Raw genomic sequence first — 23,286 nt, 5'->3', positions numbered from 1 at the left:
CCCTTCCACAAACACAAGAAGAACCCCGAGCTGAAAACTCTGCTGCACTGTACCATCTTGTGTGCTTTGTCGTGTGTGTTAGGTCCTGGCCTTCAAAAACCTTTCTGACCTTTTACTAAATGAATGGTCATGGGAAACTCAGTAGGCAGTGCCCAAGAATCCACAGGGAATCCCACCTCTGCTAGACCCCCCTCGGATGAGTAGTGTCTCACTGTCTGGTTCTGTTCCATGCCAGTATGTCGTCCCTGGGGTGTTGGAAATAAGACTGTTGAAACTCTCTGCTTTTTATGCCGCAACATGTATCTCCATTCATTCATTCATTCATTTTCCGTACCGCTTGATCCTCACTCGGGTCGCGGGGGGTGCTGAAGCCTATCCCAGCTGTCTCCGGGCAGTAGGCGGGGGACACCCTGAATCGGTTGCCAGCCAATCGCAGGGCACACAGAAACGAACAACCATTCGCACTCACACTCACACCTAGGGACAATTTAGAGCGTCCAATCAGCCTGCCACGCATGTTTTTGGAATGTGGGAGGAAACTGGAGCACCCGGAGAAAACCCACGCAGACCCGGGGAGAAAATGCAAACTCCACACAGGGAGGCCGGAGCTGGAATCGAACCCGGTACCTCTGCACTGTGAAGCCGACGTGCTAACCACTGGACTACCGGGCCGCCCATGTATCTCTATATTTCTGTTAATTTTTTTATTTGAGACCTGCATCACCACCGGTAACGGCATCTAACATATTCTCATTAGGTCTTCTTCGGAATAACCATTTCTTTTTCGGAAAAATATTAATAGTACATTTTAAACTTAAAAAAAAAAGTTTTAGAACATTGAATTAGACAACAAAAAAATAATAGTGGCTGAAGACAGAAAAAAAAATACTCAATTCAACATAACTGTTTTTGCAGAGCATTTTCCATAGCACTTTTCAATTACCGTGCTTTTTAGAGGCCTAACAAATCACTGATATAAAGATATCCTTTATTTGTCCCGCAATGGGGAAATGACAAATTTAAACAAGTTTCCTAGCTTCGTCTTTACATAGGACATAGTCCTTCTCTACGTCGCAGGAAAGAAACCTTCATGCTTTCCAGTGTAATCTATCCAGTTAGGCGGCTGTGCCCACATACAACACAGCCAGTGTCTTTCTGCCAAATATGATTTCATGCCAGAGCCTCTCTGCAGTCAGCCATTTTGTGTCACAGAGGTAGTTCCGCAGCGCTTCTCTGGTCTCGCATTATTTCACGGTCTATGCTCACACTGCAGGGGGTACATTGTGCCCTGGTCACTGAATGAAGTTTGAGGCATTGGCCGCCCGTGGCCTTTAAATGTCCTACTGTCCAACCTTGTTCCATGGCATCCCTTCACCCATTAGGCAGCCATTTTGTGCCAAATGGAAAAGACGAGCAGGTGAAGGTGTGGGGATGACTGTCATCATAGTAGAGTACTGCTTCTTTTATGCTGTAAGATCCCAAAGGTGTTCATAGAAATGTGACTTGAATTGATCGTACAACCGTAGAACCTAATTGAGATAATTAAGGATTTGCATGCTATATCCAGAAATAATCGTTTGTGCAATTAAAAAACAGAGGTAAGGATGACAATACAAAGTACTGCTTATTCAACCTAGGGGGGCTTAGGGGGGGACTGGAGACAATCTTAGTTTACTGAATGAAATGAGGCAGGGTACACACACACACACACACACACACACACACACACACACACACACACACACACACACACGAGTCAACAGCCAGGTGTAGAGTACACATAGAAACAATGTCATTCACACTCAAAACACACCTTCAGACAATTTAAGGCTTTTCAAACTAGCGTTCCTTTTTTTTTAATGTAGGAGGAAAGTGGAGAAATATTATGCAAGCACAAGGAGAACATAGAAACACTGCACAGGAAGGCCACAGCTGGAATTCAAACAGCCTCAGAATTATGAGGCACTTAACCACCATGTTTCGATTAATATCAATTATATATTTTCTTTGTTCTAAAAGAAAAGTTCATAACCTGAACATGAGTGACACAAACTAGAAACCGTAGGCATTTTAATTTTAGCTTAATTATTGTATTATTTGTTGACATTTCAGGTGGCCCGAGAGAGCACCACTGTCCTCTGTTTGAATTTAAAGAAGAGACGCCACGCTAGCTGTTGAGTCAAGTTCACATTAAATCAATGGTGCAACTGACAAGTTAGGATGACTGGATGCCCATTAACACTGTGAACACCTATTAGGGGGGCACAGAGATAACAATTGTGAAAGTGTATTTCTGCTTCAGTGATTTACATGCTGTGCATTGCATTTTGTGTATTTTTAATACTCACTATCGGAGGCTTTTTACCCAAGTCCTTGTCTGTAAAAATAGAAGATTGATATAAGATAAGATAAGATAAGATATCCTTTATTCGTCCCACACTGGCCTCAATACAATAATTATATAATTACATAATTATAATAATAATAATCATATAATAATTAATAATACAATAATTAAGCTAAAATTAAAATGCCTCTAGTTTCTAGTTTGTGTCACTCATGTTCAGTTTATTAACTTTTCTTTAGAACAAAGAAAATATATAATTGATATGTTCATGTACCTGTGTCCTACAATATAACAATTAATTTAGAAAATGTTTGGACCGTGGTTCAAGACTATATTTCACTGTAGAATCCCTGGAGATTTTGTCTTGTGTTTCTGACAGGATCGGTGCTTCAATATCTTCAAGGAGGAACTCGAGGCCAATTGACAGTTTCAGATGATCAACCATCCACCACAAGTTCAGCATAGCAGATGTTACTTCCATTCATTCCAATTCCGAATGTAAAAGTTGTATTTCCGTCGATCTGATGACCCGCAGTTATCAAATAGATATATAGGAGCGGAAACGAGAATAATTAAAGCTGCAACCTTGTTTGGTCGGTTTTTTTTCACTATAATGCTGGCCACAGCTACACTGTAGTGATTGATTCGTGTCTCTCATCTAAATTGGTAAATTCAAAAAGCTAATTGACTCGGGACTAGCTAAATGACCTCAAACCACTTTCTTGCAAACACTTTAAGTGTTTGGCCTCTTATACTTACTTAGATTTGCTTTCTTTAAAAAAAAAAAACAGCTTTACTTCTTGAAAACCCTCTTTTAACTGTTGCCATGTACCAACAACTCTGCAGGTGGTATTGCAGGCAGAGGTGCACACATCTATTTGGAATATTAGACTTGAAAAACGTCCCCGTTGGAAGCAGTGTTGCTATTGCTTATCAACCAGCACAGAGCCGTCAGCCCCCTCTGAAGTCTACTAGTAGTGGATTTATCTGTATAAACCCACAACACAGCCACATCTACCAATACACTACACTGGCTGCATTGAGGGTGGTCTGTAAATACACACCCACACACAGTGAGCACAATATCACTTTGAACAGTGTTTGGATTATGTTGCAGTTTTTGTTTCGACGTGGGCAATTTAAACTCAATGATAAATGTGAAAAAAATCAAGATTATGTAACTCACACGTGACATCACCATTTGTTGGGAAGGTGCAAAATAAAGGTCAATGTAACCATGATGTAAACCACAAAGACATGCTTTCAAAGTTGCAAGACACCAAGAGCAACAATTAAGATACCTTTTTCATTCGTTCATTTTCTGATCAGCTCTATCCTCACAAGGGTCGCGGTGGGTGCTGGAGCCTATCCCAGCTGTCTTCGGGCAGCAGGTGGGGGACACCCTGAACAACTATCCGCGCTCACACTCACACCTAGGGACAATCTGGTGTGTTCAATCAGCCTGCCATGCATGCTTTTGGAATGTGGGAGGAAACTGGAGTACCCGAAAGTAAACCCAACGAGGTCGGAACTGGGATCGAACTTGGTACCTCTGGACTGTGAGGTCCATGCGCTCACCACTGGACCGCCAGGCCGCCCCACAATTAAGATAACCTCAGAGTAAAGTATAGTTCAGCAAAATGAATACTGGGCCTGGATAATTCACAACTAACTGCGGAATGAGTCACAGCTTCTTCTGTTTCAGAGGAACAAGTTAAACATTGCAAGCCTACATGGAACGCCATAACCAGGTGGCTGGCATAGTCTACCGAAACATCTGCGCGGAGTATGGACTGGAAACCCCAAGGTCAAAATGGGAAACACCTCCGAAGGTGGTGGAGAATGACGGAGCGAAGATCCTGTGGGACTTCCAGATCCAGACTGACAAGATGGCAATGGCGAACCAACCTGATATCGTGATCATAGATAAAGGGCAGAGGAAAGCCGTTGTAGTGGATGTAGCGGTCCCAAGTGATGGAAACATCAGAAAGAAGGAACATGAGAAACTCGAGAAATGCCAAGGGCTCAGAGAGGAGCTGGAGAGATTCTGGAAGGTAAAGGTGACAGTCGTGCCTGTGGTGGAGGACCCGAGCTGAATGGGGGACGGACACCACCCGAGGGGTAAGACAAGGACATATATATATACACACACCCGAAGAAAACCGATGCAGTACAGGGAGAACATGCAAGCTCCAGACAGGAAGGCCGGAGCCGGAATCGAATCTGGACCTCTGCACTTTGAGGCAGACGTGCGAACCAGTTGGTCATCATGCCACAAATTTAATTAACATTTATAAAACAATTTAGCATTCAGTCTTGATAGATTCATTGCTCATGGGGTGGCAAGTGGGGTTCCAAAGGGGTTGCTAAAGGTGGGAGTTGCCATCCATTGCCAACCTGTAAAACTCCCTCTGGTTCATGGTCATCTGAAACAGTAAAAAAAAAAATCAAGCACATTTTTAATATAATGATACCTGTCACCCAAAACAGGATGAGCTGTGGGTGGATTAAATTAACAACACAATTTGTTACTGCTGAAAGCATCTGAAGTACCTGAATGATCATCGATTGTGTTTGCATGGTTGAATTAAGTTTCTAATGTACACAAAGAAGCATGTGTCTGTTGTTGTGCTGAATTCATGTGGGAAATTGTTTTCAAAGTGAAAATTAATTCCAGGTATCCGTCTATTTTATGTCCTGGACAGGGCACATATAGACAAAGAATGGCCACTCACATTTGAGCCTATGGGCAATTATGAGTCTTTAGACAACATAGCTTAGTCATCTTCCAAGCCGCTTGATCCTCACTAGGGTCGCGGGGGGTGCTGGAGCCTATCCCAGCTGTCTCCAGGCAGTAGGTGGGGGACACCCTGAATCGGTTGCCAGCCAATCGCAGGGCACACAGAAACGAACAACCATTCGCGCTCACACTCACACCTAGGGACAATTTAGAGTGTTCAATCAGCCTGCCACGCATGTTTTTGGAATGTGGGAGGAAACCGGAGCACACGGAGAAAACCCACGCAGGCCCCGGGAGAACATGCAAACTCCACCCAGGGAGGCCGGAGCTGGAATCGAACCCGGTACCTCTGCACTGTGAAGCCGACGTGCTAACCACTGGACTACCGGGCCGCCAACATAGCTTATGATGATGATTATTATTATTTTTATGTGGGTGGGAGCAGGAGTACCTGGAGCAAAACACAGGTAAAACATCTAAACTAGCGAATGTAAATTTTTGAATCTCAAACCTTCAATTGGCTAAGCACTTGTACACCAATAATAAGCAATGAGAAATAAGCAAAAAAAAAATCACTCGAACTGCTTTCTTTTATACATATTGAAAGGAAAACAAGACAAAGGATAGTGTACATTTAAAAATGGGACACACAGTTTCTGGGGAATTCGCCATTTAAACGCAGGCGGTGGAAAGAGCTCCCCAATGGATGACTGTATCATTCCACCACAACATGTACTGCAAATCCCTTGAGAAAGGACGCTTTGTTCACTGTGGAAGATTTATGACATTGTATGTTTGGCTTGACATTAAAAAAAAAAATCTGGATAGTCCTGCAGATTCCATTAGAATCGCAGCAAGTGGGCTGGAGTTCCACTTGAACTTAAACGTTTATGGAAATGTCATGAAACATTTTCAATATCTGTAAAAAGTGTTGTCAGGATCGCGTGAGTTGCTCCCCAACGTTTTCACATGACCGTTGGTAGACCTTGTGAACAGCAGAAACAAGAAGAAATGTGTTTGCTTCAACCCACCAGCCCCAGCCTCCGCCATCCATTGCATGGTATATTGCCTTTGAACATAAACATACATATACTGCATATACCGGTGTGTGTGTATATATATACAGGTATATATTTCTTTTTTTGTGTGTGTGTGTGTGTGAAAACCACACTTGAGGCCAATGGCAAGCCACTTACCCAAGTGTCCATCAAATGTGGCATATACCAAGGTGATGCACTCTCCCCACTGCTGTTCTGCATAGGACTGAACCCCCTAAGCCAAGTAATCACCAAGACAGGCCATGGATACCGCCTCAGAAATGGAGCTACGATCAGTCACCTCCTCTACATGGATACAATACAATACAATACATGCTGATTTATATAGCGCTTTCACAACAGCGGCAGCTGTAACAAAGCGCTTTACAAAACAGTTAACATAAGGTAAAATAATAAACACAACACATAACATAAAACACAGACAGTCGTGCAGTCCTAACATGACATGACATGAAGCTATATGCTAAGAGCGAAAGGGACATAGAGTCCCTGATCCACACAATCAGGATCTACAGCGGCGACATCGGGATGTCATTCGGGCTGGAGAAATGTAGTCGGATGGTGACTAAGAGAGGAAAGGTAGTCCGCACTGAAGGGGTCTCACTCCCTGAAGAAACAATAGCAGACATTGAGGACAGCTACAAGTACCTCGGTATACCACAAGCCAATGGCAACCTCGAACTGGCAACAAGGAAAGCGGCTACGGCCAAATACAGGGTGACCCAAAAAGATGCGTACCCATATTTTATTCGATAAAAAATCAATTTTTTAACGAATGTCTTTTCTGTTGCAGGACGTCAAAGGTGAACCTATGGATGATCGTTTTTAGCTATAGTTGCCCCAAAAATGTTTTGGACAAATCAGCAGAAGATATTCTCCCTGGAGATCTATTTTGCAACAAAATCATACCAGAGTGTACAGATTTAGTTTTCGAAAACGTTTCCTGTGTATCGACCTGTGTGGCAATGTCAAAACCTAATGGCCAAAAAAACCTACGTCTGGTTCAAGAAGTAACCAATTAAGGTCATTGAGTGCCCTTGCCAGTCTTCAGGTCTCAACCCAATAGAAAACCTGTGAAGGGAATTGAAGCTTCGGTTTTTCAAGTGGCAGCCAATAATGTTACAAAAGAGGAACGGGCCACAATTCCCCCTCCACTAACACTCATGTATCTTTTATCTGTGCAAGTCAACACAGACCTGTCAGCAGCATGAACTCCTGCATTCAATTCTTGCCTCGAGTTGGAAATACAGGACTCTCGCCAACATGACATCCAAAGCTCCTGACTCCTTTAGAAATATTTTCAGGCATGTTTTCCAGATCAAATCATTTGCCATATATTTTCTATTCACAGTTTTCCCTGTCAGTGCTACAGTGAATACCAGCAATGAACGAATTCCGAAGGAATCTACCTATTGGATCCAACCAACCTCACTCCAAACCAGTGTGTGACTTAATAATTAGTAATCATATGAAAATAAATAGGGCGGCCCGGCAGTCCAGTGGTTAGCACGTCAGCTTCACGGTGCAGAGGTACCGGGTTCGATTCCAGCTCCGGCCTCCCTGTGTGGAGTTTGCATGTTCTCCCCGGGCCTGCGTGGGTTTTCTCCGGGTGCTCCGGTTTCCTCCCACATTCCAAAAACATGCGTGGCAGGCTGATTGAACACTCTAAATTGTCCCTAGGTGTGAGTGTGAGTGCGAATGGTTGTTCGTTTCTGTGTGCCCTGCGATTGGCTGGCAACCGATTCAGGCTGCCCCCCGCCTACTGCCCGGAGACAGCTGGGATAGGATCCAGCACCCCCCGCGACTCTAGTGAGGATCAATGAATGAATGAATGAATGAATGAATGAATGAAAATAAATAGAAATATCAGGGAGTCAGCCATTTTACAAACTGATATTAAGAAGAGAAGAGGCGGCCCGGTAGCCAAGTGGTTAGCACGTCGGCTTCACAGTGCAGAGGTACCGGGTTCGATTCCAGCTCCGGCCTCCCTGTGTGGAGTTTGCATGTTCTCCCCAGGCCTGCGTGGGTTTTCTCCGGGTGCTCCGGTTTCCTCCCACATTCCAAAAACATGCATGGCAGGCTGATTGAACACTCCAAATTGTCCCTAGGTGTGAGTGTGAGAGCGAATGGTTGTTCATTTCTGTGTGCCCTGCGATTGGCTGGCAATCGATTCAGGGTGTCCCCCCGCCTACTGCCCGAAGACGGCTGGGATAGGCTCCAGCACCCCCCGCGACCCTAGTGAGGATCAAGCGGTCTGGAAAATGGATGGATGGATATTAAGAAGAGGTCGGTCAGGTAAGGCATCTACAGTACATCTCTTGTGTTCTGCTTTGCTCACTTCCTGTACTTGCCATCAAGTATTTGTGCATTGCAAACCGGCAAAACTGAGCTTGTAACTTTTCCACCCTCCCTGAATTCCCCCTGAGTCAAACCTAACAGGGGCAATACCCATGTGAGAAAATAGTCAGTTAGTGATTTATCTTCAACTGTCTTGCCAGTGTCCCTTTCACAAACACCGTTTCTACATTAAAGGGACTGATAAATCACATGCTGAGCAAATTACAAAAAGAATGACACTCACCGTTGTCCTCACGCTCTCTACATATAGACAGACATACATTCTCGCTCGCTCTCTCTCTCTCTCTCTCCATCTCCTAAATATACATCCCTAAACTCACACGCACGCAGATTCATACATACTAATTTACATGCAAACTTTTCTTTTTACTTGGTGACATCAGGGCCTTCATCATTAATTTTAATGACCATCAGTAAGCAATAATACATTAGTGTACACATCCACACAGCAAGAGGCGCCACTGATCCTGGAGAGCAATTATAGTCTGCACTTTGTTTATTATCTTTTATGATAGGCAAGGGAGTGCGTGTGAGTGCGGACGTGTGCGTGTGTGTGAGAGCGAGCATGTGTGCATGTGTTAGCGAGAGAGAGAGAGCGGAGACTCCGTTCTCTTTGAACCGCTTCCCAGTCTGAACGGTTTGACACAATAAAGCCCTTTTCAAAACAGGAAATATTGAAGGCCATAAATCTGGCATCCATGGTAAGACCTTTTTCATTTGTGTTTTGCAGGAACTCTTAAATGGGGTGGGCACAAAATGGTAGAAGAGTAGTAAGCAAGTTGCGGTTTTTATTATATTCTAGCTTTGTATTTTGTGGTGCAGTATGTCAATATTTGATGGAGGATTCTCATCATAGAAACAGGAGCGACATCAGACTGAGGGGGGGGGGGGGGGGCTCTCCAATTATGTTGCTCACCGAGAGGTTTGGTGCCTTCTTTTTGGGTACCTCAACGTTTGCCCGTGTTTTAAAAAACTATGACGGGCTTCAAGAAGTGTCCAACAAGCAACATGCCATCGTTATAGATCACACAACTGCTGCTAACATTTCTTAGGAAGAATACAAAATAAATTAATACATTAATAAATGTAAAAAAAAATACCCTCATGATGGAAAAATAACAATTTTTTTTCTTTTCCCCAAATCTGTTTGGGGTTTTCAAGTTCTCCTTTTGCTTGTGTGGGTCTCTCTCACATTTTTTTAAACGTGCATGCTCATCTGAAGACCTGTTTATAAGGCCAGATTTATTTTTTTTGGCAGACTTCCATAACTTTAGAGACCCCAAACATTAATATTAAAATTTTTAAAAAATCACGGTTACAACAATTTTGAACATGCGGTGTGTGATGTGCAGCCACATGGCAAAATAAACACATCATGGACGAACCAATTTCCTGAATATTCAAAGTCAGACGTCAAAAACCTCTCAAGACTAAACGTTATTTCAGAGTAAACGAACATGGTTTGAGTATTTTATTCAGTTTTTTTTTTTTTCCTGAAGGAGAAAAAAAATGTGCCATAAAAATAAAAGGTGTTGGTGAAAGCAGTGGAGACAGCATGAGCACAGACTTTCTGTTGTTTTGATTTTGGATTCCCCACCGTGCTTCCTCGCTGTCTTGTCACCTCACTTTCTGACTGGCTGCACGTCACTGTCAACAGGCTGTGTTGCTACTTTGTCCCGCAGGCACACCATGCACGAGGAGAAGTGGGGCCAAAAGAATCCAACATGTTGAATATCCCCCGATATGAGATTTGAACCGCCCCAAAACATCCTTCTGAGTGGTCGTGATCAGCCTGAACACACCACGCGTTACAGGGAGATGTGATATTATCTTTGGAGCCATTGCAAGAATTAGAGGATCTTTACGATTGTCAGGAGAGAACAATCAGGACTAAAGTCAGCCGAAGTATTCTGCCATTTAAACCAGGCTTTAATGAAAAACTCAAATTTGCCCAGGTTGTGAAAGTGCCTGCATGATTATTGTTGTTGTTATCGTTTTAGGCCTGTGACTGACTGGGAACCAATCTTGAATGTAACCTGCCTCTTCTCTCTCGACCCTGATCAGGATAAGCAGTAGAAAATGAATGGATGGCTCGATGATCAATGTATAAAATCTTCAACTCAAATTGAGTGTCAAAATTGACCTTAAGCAGAAAAAGTATTCAGATTTAAATGTGACAAAAAAAATGTAATCTGTCCTCGGTGAAGTCTGCGTGTTGTTCAAAAAAAAAAAAAATCTGGAATAGGCTTCAACACAGGCGGCCCGGTAGTCCAGTGGTTAGCACGTTGGCTTCACAGTGCAGAGGTACCGGGTTCGATTCCAGCTCCGGCCTCCATGTGTGGAGTTTGCATGTTCTCCCCGGGCCTGCGTGGGTTTTCTCCGGGTGCTCCGGTTTCCTCCCACATTCCAAAAATATGCGTGGCAGGCTGATTGGACACTCTAAATTGTCCCTAGGTGTGAGTGTGAGTGCGAATGGTTGTTCGTTTCTGTGTGCCCTGCGATTGGCTGGCAACCGATTCAGGGTGTCCCCCGCCTACTACCCAAAGACAGCTGGGAAAGGCTCCAGCACCCCTCGCGACCCTAGTGAGGATCAAGCAGCTCGAAAGATGAATGAATGAATGAATGAGGCTTCAACACTCCACTATGCTGTATGATGGATGATGGATCTTTAGTCTCATGCCTCAACACCACTGATATTCGCACCTACTGATGATCATTTTAAAATGCTAGAAACCATTCGTAATAGAATAATAAAAAATATATACGGTATAGCATCTAACAAAAATGACCCCCCCCCCTCATATTTTGTAATTAATTATTCAGTTTTCGTGTCCCACAATGTCCCACTGAAGAAATGACACTTTACTACAGCGTTAAATAGTCAGTAAATCATAAATTTACTGTCCTCTCAACGTAACTCAATACATGGACGTTATTGTCTAAATTGGTGGCAACAAAAGTGAGTACACCCCGAGATGAAACTATCCAAACTGTGTTTTTCACACAGTGTTGGATTTTTTTTTTTTTTCCTCTTTTCAGAAAAAGCCTTAATTTAAAAAACTGCATTTAATGTCCTTAATCTTTTCTGGAATGTGTTGCAGTCATGAAATTCAAAGTTAATGATTATTTGCTCTAACAAAGATTATTCGTTTGAACATTAAATATGTAAATATATTTGAAGTGTATTCAACTAAATATAGGTTGAACATCATTTGCAAATGAGCAGCCTGGTGGTTGACTGGTTTGTTTGTTTGTTTGTTTGTTTGTTTTATTGAGCATATATAGTACACGCAATAACAGGTTGACAAAGGTCAAACAAAATTATAAAAGGAAAATTAGAAATAGTTAAAAGAGAAAAAAAAAACACACATCACAGTTATATGCTCAAAGGAGTCGGAAGAAGTAAATAACTTATCTAGTCCTACCCCTTATTATGTAACTGAATTGTTCATTTTTCAAAACAAAGAAATGAAAAACTACATATCATTAAATATTTTTACCCTTGTGTATACTATGCTATTCTATTTCTACACCTTTTGGTTCGTATATATATAGTTATTCTTTCTTTTATATTTCGATTTTCTGATATTCATTATAATTAGCATTCCTTGAATACAATTGTGAAGTTGATCAAAATCCAAAACAAGAACAAACAGTTATATTACTATATTTTATAAGTATATCAAATGGTGAGAGTGTCTGCCTGACGGTGCAGAGGTGCAGTGTTTGATTCTGGCTCCGGCCTTCTGCGTGGAATTTATGTGTTCTCCTCGTGCCTGCATGGATTTTCTACAGGTACTTCAGTTCCCTCCCACATTCCCAAAACATGCGTAGCAGGTTAATGCAACACGATAAATTGTCATTGGGTGTGATTGCGAGCGCGGATGGTTATAAGTCTAACACACCTGCCCAAAAAGATGTTTGTGAGAAATATAACAACAAAAAAGTCACAGATGCAGAAGCACGGAGACTGTTGATATGCAGACGTACTATATTCTCATGCATGCTTGACATTTTCAATGCTCAATTTCAACACCAGGTTGGTCATATTTTTTTTTACAAAGAAAACGCCTTTATTTTAGCCTTGTAACAGGACTGTACTGTGTTATGGCTGCTTCATCATCGCCGTTGTGAGTCGTTATGAGTACAAATACAAGACAAGATCAAGACAAGGGCACGGAAAATCCTCCTGGATCCCCCGCACCCTGCCCACCACCTTTTTCAGCCACTCCCCTCAGGCAGACGCTACAGATCCATGCTCACCAAATCCAGTAGACACTTAAACAGCTTCTTCCCTCTTGCCATTAACTCCTTAAACAGTCACTGACATAGTCACTCTTCTTGCACCACAAAATGGTACTACAAAACTACTGGTTACTCTAAAATGGTTCAATGATTTTGTTGTTTACGATGATACTAGTGCAGCGTGTTATACCGGAGACAAATTCCTTGTGTGTTCTACATACTTGGCCAATAAAGATGATTCTGATTCTGATTCTGATTCTGATTCTGATATTTTTATTTGTTGATATTTCTCTCGTAATATATTGTATGATACATTTTAACTCTGTTTGATCATTTAAAAAATGTGTTTTAACACCGTAAAAAAAAAAAAAATTAAACGTTCTGGAAATGATTTTATAACTTGCCTAAGGTGTGTAAATTGAAGGAAACACAACTGTAACATTCGTTCATCTATTTTCTATATTGCTCATGAGAGTCACACGTGACCTGGATCCCATCCCGGCTCAATCCCGATGATAGGCATGATAAACCCTGGACTGGTCGCCTCTCTATTGCAGGGCACTTATCGACTAACATCCATTCACACCTAAGGATTTGTTTTTAGTTTTCAATTAACCCAAAAAGTGTGGTTTTGGAATGCACAAGGAAGCCAGAGTACTGGCATAAAATCCCAACAAACATGGAAAGTGCATGCAAACTTCTGGAGGCCCAAGCTCGGATTCTAACAACAGACCTCAGGACTGTGAAGTGACCACAACATTCATTCATTCATCTTCCGAGCCGCTTGATCCTCACTAGGGTCGCGGGGGGTGCTGGAGCCTATCCCAGATCTTTTCGGGGTGTGGGCGGGGGGACACCCTGAATCGGTTGCCAGCCAATCGCAGGGCACATTTTGGAATGTGGGAGGAAACCGGAGCACCCGGAGAAAACCCACGCAGGCCCGGGGAGAACATGCAAACTCCACACAGGGAGGCCGGAGCTGGAATCGAACCCGGTACCTCTGCACTGTGAAGCCGACGTGCTAACCACTGGACTACCGGGCCGCCCTGACCACAACATATTATATATAATTTTACTTTGACCTTAATGAGTAACTTTTTTATTCAGTTCACATACTGTAAATACTTTTTAAAAAATGTATAATTTTCGAAGGCATTAAAAAGTTACTCAAGTTTTTTTTTTTTTTTTTTTTTTTAAAGGTTACCTCTATCCGCTGTTGCAGCATGATCTAATGGTTACTTTAGGCAAAACATGCAATACAGCAACTGGTTTGGCATGTGTTGGCATCACAGGGAAGAGTCCATTAGTGAAATGGAGGAGCTATCTTGGTAATGGTTGGTATCCTAAGCCAAGCCATTTGACAGCCACAGTGTTTAAAAAATGGCATCAAGGGTGGGCATCTAAAATGTCCCCTGCAGTGGGCTTCACACGGAACAATTACAAGAAATGTACGGTGAGAGCACTTGCTTTCCATACTTGGTTTTATAACTTCGGCGATGAAGTTTGATCGAGCCAACTAATTTGTCTGGCAAATTAGCTTTAGCATGTCTCGCAGCGTGATTCAACACTTACAACAATTGGAGGCAAATTGTTTTTTGCATTTGGGCGTCTGGTGCCATGATGAATGGCTCTTCTCAAAATGGGTAAGCGCCATTTAGCTATCAAATTAAATGTTTTTTAATCAGTTGGTGTTTTTAATGGTGGCTATGTGCAGCATCAGTTGTGCTCAATGTCGACCATGGAAGGAAACAAATATGGTCGCCTTGTAATTGAAATTGCTGTGATACCTCAGTTAAATAGTGGCATTATGATGGTATTATTTTGGTTTGCTCTTTTATTCAGTCTTATCGTGCATTTTTTTTCTCCCTACAAGGACTTTGGAATAGCTTTGTGGTTGTTTTAATGGGCATACATTTGAGAGAAAAAATTGTTAGTATCTCAGTAGTGTGTGCAAAGGCTTGCCAATAGATTTTTTTATATACATATATATATATATATATATATATATGTATATATAAGAAGCAAATATTGTCTAGACATATTATCCCAAACATATTTATAGAAAAATATTACATGCTATCAATTTCAAACTCTGGTTAACTTGGTCAGAACTGTTAGGTTTCAGTAACAATGAATAGTTGACTTCAGTAGGGGCTAAAGGGCAACCCGACATCACCAAAATCCGCAGTATTGGATTCCAACCACCAAACACAAACACGTGCACCACGACTGCAGTTATATAAAGCACACAACTTCGGTCTTCTGCCATGGTAACCCATTCAAATAATGTGTTTAGAGCAAACATTTTTATTTACATTTGGGGTTATGTTATTATTTGATAGATAACCGAGCACTGCTCTAAAGTGAAACATGAATGTTTCTGCATTCTTTAAATTTCCCTCCCTATCCTTGATTTAACAATGATTGATCACAGGAAATTATTTAATTCAGAGACAGAGTTAAAAAATTAAAAATAAAAATAAATGAAACACATTGTTAGAGTATGTCATTATTTTGTCACATGTAATTACTAGCTTATTAATTAGTAGTAGTAGTTTATTAATTTAAGTAGTCTCAGTTTTGTATTCAGAAGGTTTGCACTCTGAACGTGTTCCCCAAAATGATACGTGGCAATGCAGAATACTGTGGCTTCTTTTTTGACTCAGAACTAATAACCATTAATTTCCTGGCTTATTGTAGTCGATATCACTAAGATAAAAAAGATCAGATATGTGAGAAATTTAGAGAACTTGAGATAACCAAAACACAAGCGCATGAATAAATACAGAGATGGGCATTCCGTGCCTTGGACGGACATACACCTAATTTTGGGATGGAGGATGAGAGGTTTTTAAAAAGGACGGACTAAGCGAGGACGGAAGTGGGTTTTCTTAAGCATTTATTGTCGTGTGTGTTGGCAAAACAACAAATCGAGAATGTAGCCACTGTATTTTCTTAAACAGGCTATTTCATATCAAGATTATTTTTATTGGAACACTACCATCAAGTGTACAGTCAGAGAGGAAAACAAAGTGCTCACAGACACCCATTTCACTAACAATAAATCCAGCCGGTTAAGAAAGCCGACTGTGTTGCTTGTTTCTTGGTCATCCGCCCGCCATGATGGATAGGATTTCTAAAAGTAAAATTATTATTATGATTTTGCAATTTTGTATTGCAAAATAATAGTGTTGAGCTGCTTATCACTAGGCGGCCCGGTAGTACAGTGGTTGGCACGTCGGCTTCACAGTGCAGAGGTACCGGGTTCGAATCCAGCTCCGGCCTCCCTGTGTGGAGTTTGCATGTTCTCCCCGGGCCTGCGTGGGTTTTCTCCGGGTGCTCCGGTTTCCTCCCACATTCCAAAAAACATGCGTGGCAGGCTGATTGAACACTCTACATTGTCCCTAGGTGTGAGTGTGAGTGCGAATGGTTGTTCGTTTCTGTGTGCCCTGCGATTGGCTGGCAACCGATTCAGGGTGTCCCCCGCCTACTGCCCGGCGACAGCTGGGATAGGCTCCAGCACCCCCTGCGGCCCTAGTGAGGATCAAGCGGCTCGGAAGATGAATGAATGAATGAATGCTTATCACTAAGACATAAAAATACATAAATAAATAAAACAGTTGTGTCATTTTTGTTTGATTGATGGCTCGTCTTATCCGTAACAGCCAATCACGGGGTTACCGTGATTGCATTCGGTACGGATGCGTATACACAATGAATTTGTCAATGTTTGTCAATGTTTTCATGTATTAGTCCTGCACATTTTTCAAAATGTTTGCTCTTCCACCGGATGTACAGAGGTGGTCATGGAAACGATCTTTTGCCTTGTACAAAAAACTATTTACAAAGTGCATCAATCCACCAAGATTGGCTATGATACACCGTGGAATTCTGGTTAAGGTTTCACAGAGAAATTAGCTGACGTTTTATCATTCTCATCCACTGATGGTGTGCAGAGCATGCTCCACTTAAATAAATTTCTTAACGCCTGCACAGGGCTCCATTTTTTTTTGGGACACCCTGAATAACCAAAGGTCACATTTAAACATCAATTAGAGTTTCTGAACAGTCTGAGTGAAGCAGTGCGCTCAGAGCATTATTTCTGAACGCACCCACAATGGGGGAACATGAATTTTGGGGTTCGGCAAGCTGTAGGGCGCTTTGGAAATACACTCTGAGTGCACAGTGCTGCCCGTTTAGAAACTCAAGAGCATTGTTCAAATGTGCCGTTCCGTTGTTCAGAGTGCACCAAAAACAGAGTGCCCAGTGCTTGCTCTAAGTGCTCCAATGGGGGGACACGGTGAGGCAGTGCAGCGGGCAGTCCGGAAGGAAAAGAGTTCAAACACAAGCTACTGATTGGTTTAGAACACTGGCTGCGGGGAGCACGCTTTGCCTCAGAATGGCAGTGCTGGAGATGAAAATGAAGAGTATTTTGAGTTAAATGGACAACTAGGGATTGAAACCACGTGACCGATGTCTCCAAAAGGTGGGCAAAAGCAAGCCAACAGACAGCTACTTCGCTCCTAAGCCTGTGTAAACATGGGTAAATAGTCTGGTTGCCCTCTGGAATGTGCTGGGAGCAAAGCTAAAAGAGATGAGTCAGAGGTTAACAGCCAGACCTGATCATTTACACATTAAGCAGAAATCTGGTTGACCCAAGCTGAATGGCTCTTCAACCCCAAGGAGGAAACAGCAGTGGACTATGCCTGCATCAAAAAACAGCAAAATCGCAAACCTACTCAGAACATTCATCTATCCATTTTCTGATCCGCTTTATCCTCACAAGGGTCGCAGAGGGTGCTGGAAGCTAACCCAGCTGTCTTCGGGCAGTAGGCGAGGGACACCCTGAAGCGGTTGGCAGCCAATCGCAGGGCACACAGAGACGAACAACCAACCGCGCTCACACTCTCACCTCGGGACAACTTACGAGTCTTCAATCAGCCTGCCGTGCATGTTTTTGGACCCGGGCAGGGCATGGGGGAGAACATGCAAATTCCACACAGGAAGGCCGCAGTCGGAATTGAACCCTGCACCTCTGCACTGTGAGGCGGACGTGCTAAACAGTTGCCTACCATGCCGGATATTATTATTATTAGTAGAAGTAGTATTCAGGCGGCCCGGTAGTCCAGTGGTTAGCACGTCGGCTTCACAATGCAGAGGTACCGGGTTCGATTCCAGCTCCGGCCTCCCAGTGTGGAGTTTGCATGTTCTCCCCGGGCCTGCGTGGGTTTTCTCCGGGTGCTCCGGTTTCCTCCCACATTCCAAAAACATGCATGGCAGACTGATTGAGCACCCTAAATTGTCCCTAGGTGTGAGTGTGAGTGCGAATGGTTGTTCGTTTCTGTGTGCCCTGCGATTGGCTGGCAACCGATTCAGGGAGTCCCCCGCCTACTGCCCGAAGACAGCTGGGATAGGCTCCAGCACCCCCCGCGACCCTATTGAGGATCAAGCGGTTAGGAAGATGGATAATAATTCAGTAATATCACATTTGATCCATTCAGTACTAATCTTGAAAGAGGAAATGAAATAAATAAAGTACAAAGTAAACTGATTGCCAGCTGCACTAACTCTAAAACCAATCATTATTTACCGTCGGTGCTTCTTTGCAAATTTGGAGGTTTGGCAGCAAGAAGCGCTTGCGTTATATCAACATTTGTGGTGCGGCTTTATTTACAGCTTCTATTTGACAATCACTCCTTTAAATAAGCATAAGTAATAATGAAGCTGGACTTTAGCTTTTATTTTTGTGATAGTGTTTCCCAAACACAAACACCAACAGGATCATGTTAGGCCTTTGCTGAAGAATAAATAAAGCCACTAAGAACGTTTTGGAAGAAAAAGAAAAAAAATGGAGATGTTGGTGCTCTATGTGGAGTGTTTGACTGTTGTCTCATTGCTACTTTATGACCAAATAATTAACTCCTTTTTTTTTTCCATCCACAATGTGCCCATATGAAATGAAGTTTCGTTCAGTGATATTACAAACAATATTTAAAAAATAATAAATTTTTAGGCGGCCCGGTAGCCCAGTGGTTAGCACGTCGGCTTCGCAGTGCGGAGGTACCGGGTTCGATTCCAGCTCCGGCCTCCCTGTGTGGAGCTTGCATGTTCTCCCCGGGCCTGCGTGGGTTTTCTCCGGGTGCTCCGGTTTCCTCACACATTCCAAAAACATGCGTGGCAGGCTGATTGAACACTCTGAATTGTCCCTAGGTGTGAGTGTGAGTGCGAATGGTTGTTCGTCTCTGTGTGCCCTGCGATTGGCTGGCAACCGATTCAGGGTGTCCCCAGCCTACTGCCCGGAGACAGCTGGGATAGGCTCCAGCACCCCCCGCGACCCTAGTGAGGATCAAGCGGTTCGGAAGATGGATGGATGGATTTAACCAATGTGCAGCATTGTGTAAAGTCAAATGCTTACCTCCAAAAATAATGTGATTCATTCTACACAATCGATGGGATGAGGTTCACTTCTCTCTGAGCAACTGCATAAGAAAATAGCCCAACAGTTTAAGGACAATGTTCCTCAATGTACTGTTGCAAAGCATTTAGGGATTTCATAACCTACGGTCCATAATATCATCAAAAGGTTCAGGTAATCTGGACAAATCACTGCATATAAGGACGAAAACCAACATTGAATACCCGTGACCTTCAATCCCTCAGGCGGCACGGTGTGAAAAAATCGACATCAATGTGAAAACGATATCACCACATGACCTCAGGAACACTTTAGAAAACAAGACAATGCCAAACCAGATTCTTCAGTCTTTGTAATAGAAGACTGCAGGTACTATACTAGACTGCCTGCAGTACAGACCAGTCCCCCACTGAAAATGCGTGGCGCATCATGAAGCGTAAAATACGGAGACCTCGGACTGTTGAACAGCCAAAGCTGTACATCAAGCGAGAATGGGGAAGAATTCCACCTACAAAGCCTCGACAATTAGTGTCCTGGGTTCCCCAAATGTTTATTGAATGTTGTTAAAAGAAAAGGTGATGTAACACGGGAGTAAACCATACCATGCTTTTTTGGAATGTGTTACAGCCATAAAATTCTACGTTAATGATTATTTGCTGATAACAATAAAGTTTAATGGTTTCAACAATAAATATTGAAACGTCTGCATAACGTCCATCCATCCATCCATCATCTACCGCTTATCCGGGGCCGGGTCGCGGGGACAACAGCTTTAGCAGGGAAGCCCAGACTTCCCTCTCCCTAGCCACTTCGTCCAGTCGTTCCCAGGCAAGCTGGGTGACATAGTCTCTCCAGCGTGTCCTGGGTCTTCCTCGGGGTCTCCTCCCGGTGGGACATGACCGGAACACCTCACCAGGGAGGCGCTCAGGAGGCATCCGAATCAGATGCCCAAGCCACCTCATCTGGCTCCTCTCGATATGGAGGAGAAGCGGCTCGACTCTGAGCCCCTCCCCGGATGACCGAGCTTCTCACCGGTGAGGCGCTCAGGAGGCATCCGAATCAGATGCCCAAGCCACCTCATCTGGCTCCCCTCGATGTGGAGGAGAAGCGGCTCGACTCTGAGCCCCTCCCGGATGACCGAGCTTCTCACCTTATCTCTAAGGGAGAGCCCGGACACCCTCCGGAGAAAACTCATTTCAGCCGCTTGTATCCGTCTGCATAACGTATTCCAATAAATATAAGTTGAACGTGATTTGCAAATCATTGTATTTTGTTTTTATTCATGTTGAACACAATGTCCTAACTACATCGTAATTGGGTTTGTAAAATGCTGGCTGAGATAAATGGATTTTGAAATTCAGACTCGACTTTAAATTATTGGAGAGTCTCCACTCCAATAATTTAAATGTACCGGGAACATTTTTTCGCTCTCCAAGTTGTTTCAGGTCAGATCTGGGTCACAAAATAGGAATCAAATCATTTTACATTTGAAATGGAAAAAAAAAAAACATGTGATCAGATGAAACAAGTAAGTGTCAACAAACAAGCCTGTGTAAAAAGAATTGTTCCCTTTTTTTTTTCAAACACGGAAAAGAAGAAAGGCAGTAAAAATAATGAAACGGCGCTGTCTGTTGAGGAGAAAGCAAACACAAAGACAAAAAGACCGAGTGATAAGCAGAGACAAACAGGAGATTGAGAGGAGGACAAGCAGTGGAGCATGGCTAAAATGTTGGCAGCCAAGACAAAAAGAGAGATGGAGCAGAAGGCTTGTAAATTTTGGATGAGAGAAGTATACATGGCTCTGTGACTCACTGGAGCTGCCCCAGCGCTTGTGAGGGCAAGTGCTTTACACTCTCTTACACACACAAATTAACACACGCGCACATACACACTCACTTCCCGTGCGCGCACGCACACAAATACGCTCGCAGAAATACATTAATACGGTTTGTTCTTTCAAAAAAAAATACATTGTCACATAAAATACTGCACGTGGGGACCAACATGAGTTTTTTGGCGTGTGCCGAGAATCATTTGTCTTGAGCAGAATAAAATGTCTACAGCAATTCTCACTTGAAGATATTGAAACTTCCTTTTTTATCAAAGAGTATAAATGACTTTTTTTTAAACCAACAACGTGGAGTGATTAATATAAAAAGATTGTATGTTAATGTTAAACAATATCAAATAAGTGTATGCTCATATTTATGCACTACATACAGTATTGGAATAAAATAAAGAGTACACATATACATTCGTGTGTGTGTGTGTGTGTGTATGTGTGTGTGTGTGTGTGCATTTGTCTATTGTCATTCTGAGTTATTTATTATTTCATTTTGCTTATGTATTGTTGCCACATTAAAAAAAAAAGGCAATTTCTTGGATATAATTAATCGTGACTCACAGTACGAGTCACAATTGATTTGTGGAATTCAAACACTTTTTGGGCCCCTGGAAAAAAATGACAGGTTGGCTGTTTTGGAATAGAATAAGTATGAAATTTCTAAATATGTTTGGCATTCTTCTGTATTTTGTGATGGCTTGATAATAAGATAAAATGGTCTCACTCATTCAGTAAAGAGTGTCTAACTCAAGGTTACTAAATACATAAATGAGTGCAGGGTGGCTTCTGAAATTAATTTACAAAATTATTACCTCTGTAGGGCGGCCCGGTAGTCCAGTGGTTAGCACGTCGGCTTCACAGCGCAGAGGTACCGGGTTCGATTCCAGCTCCGGCCTCCCTGTGTGGAGTTTGCATGTTCTCCCCTGCGTGGGTTTTCTCCGGGTGCTCCGGTTTCCTCCCACATTCCAAAAATATGCATGGCAGGCTGATTGAACACTCTAAATTGTCCCTAGGTGTGAGTGTGAGCGTGGATGGTTATTCGTCTATGTGTGCCCTGCGATTGGCTGGCAACCGATTCAGGGTGTCCCCTGCCTACTGCCCGAAGACGGCTAGGATAGGCTCCAGCACCCCCCGCGGCCCTAGTGAGGATCAAGCGGTTCAGAAAATGGACGCTGGATTGAACACTTTACTTTCACTCCATGTCAGGATTGCACAGTAGACAAGTGTAGTGCTTTTTCCTCCCTTGGTTGGGCAGGTAAAATATTGATGAGTGTTTTAACCTCCGGCTGACCCCATTGCAGCATGACAAGAGGCTTCTTAGAGCATTCCCAAGGAAGAAGACTGAGAAGAACACACAAGAAACTAACTACAATGTCGAATTTGTCCTTTAATTATGAATAGCAATTTAAGCTTTTTTTGCTTGGTATTGTTATTTATTTTTATTTTTTTAGCATTACTACCATGCATACAGTGCATCATCCTATGTATGTTTGCACAATTGCCTGCTCTAATTCCTGATAGCCAAGCAGAGCTGCTCCTGTTCACTTTATGTGTGCTTAACATTTTGTAATGCATATTCTACTTGGCAGTATTTTTCTTTATTTTCAAGTTCAACATTAGATGTTTTATTTTTACGTCACATGTTAAACTTACCCCGAGTAATGTAAAAAGTGGTTTCATTTAATTTTGTAATTTCGTTAATTACCGTACGTTTTTCAGTCTAAAACTCAATCGAAAATGTTTCGATATAATAATATCCTCATCAAACACACCAGTCGTTTTTGTCTCTTATCTGCGACAAGCATGCACATACACTCATCCTGGGATTTGCTCTTTCTTATTAAATCCTGTTAATTACTTTGCACTTTGTGAATGTTTTGAAGATTACATTTTTTTTTCCAAAAATGGTCTCACAAATGTATTCAACCTCTTTCACAACTCTGACTTTTACCAGATAACCAGCACAAACTAAAACCAACCAGCAAACATACATGCTCACCTTGGTGAGTTTTACCAGGTCACTAAATGGATAGCGGAAAACAAAACAAAAAAGGTTCATTTATTACTACACTATAAATGGCCTATAGTGTTGACGGTGAGTCTTTGTAAATGGTTGTCTGTCTCTGAGGCCTAAAACAGTGTATGGTTTATGAAATAAATATATTCATTCATTCATTCATCTTCCGAACCGCTTGATCCTCACTAGGGTCGCGGGGGGTGCTGGAGCCTATCCCAGCTGTCTTTGGGCAGTCGGCGTGGGACACCCTGAATCGGTTGCCA

The sequence above is a fragment of the Hippocampus zosterae genome, chromosome 13 (genome assembly GCF_025434085.1).
Source record: "Hippocampus zosterae strain Florida chromosome 13, ASM2543408v3, whole genome shotgun sequence".
Taxonomy (NCBI): Eukaryota; Metazoa; Chordata; class Actinopteri; order Syngnathiformes; family Syngnathidae; genus Hippocampus; species Hippocampus zosterae.
This window is presented reverse-complemented; position numbering follows the sequence as displayed.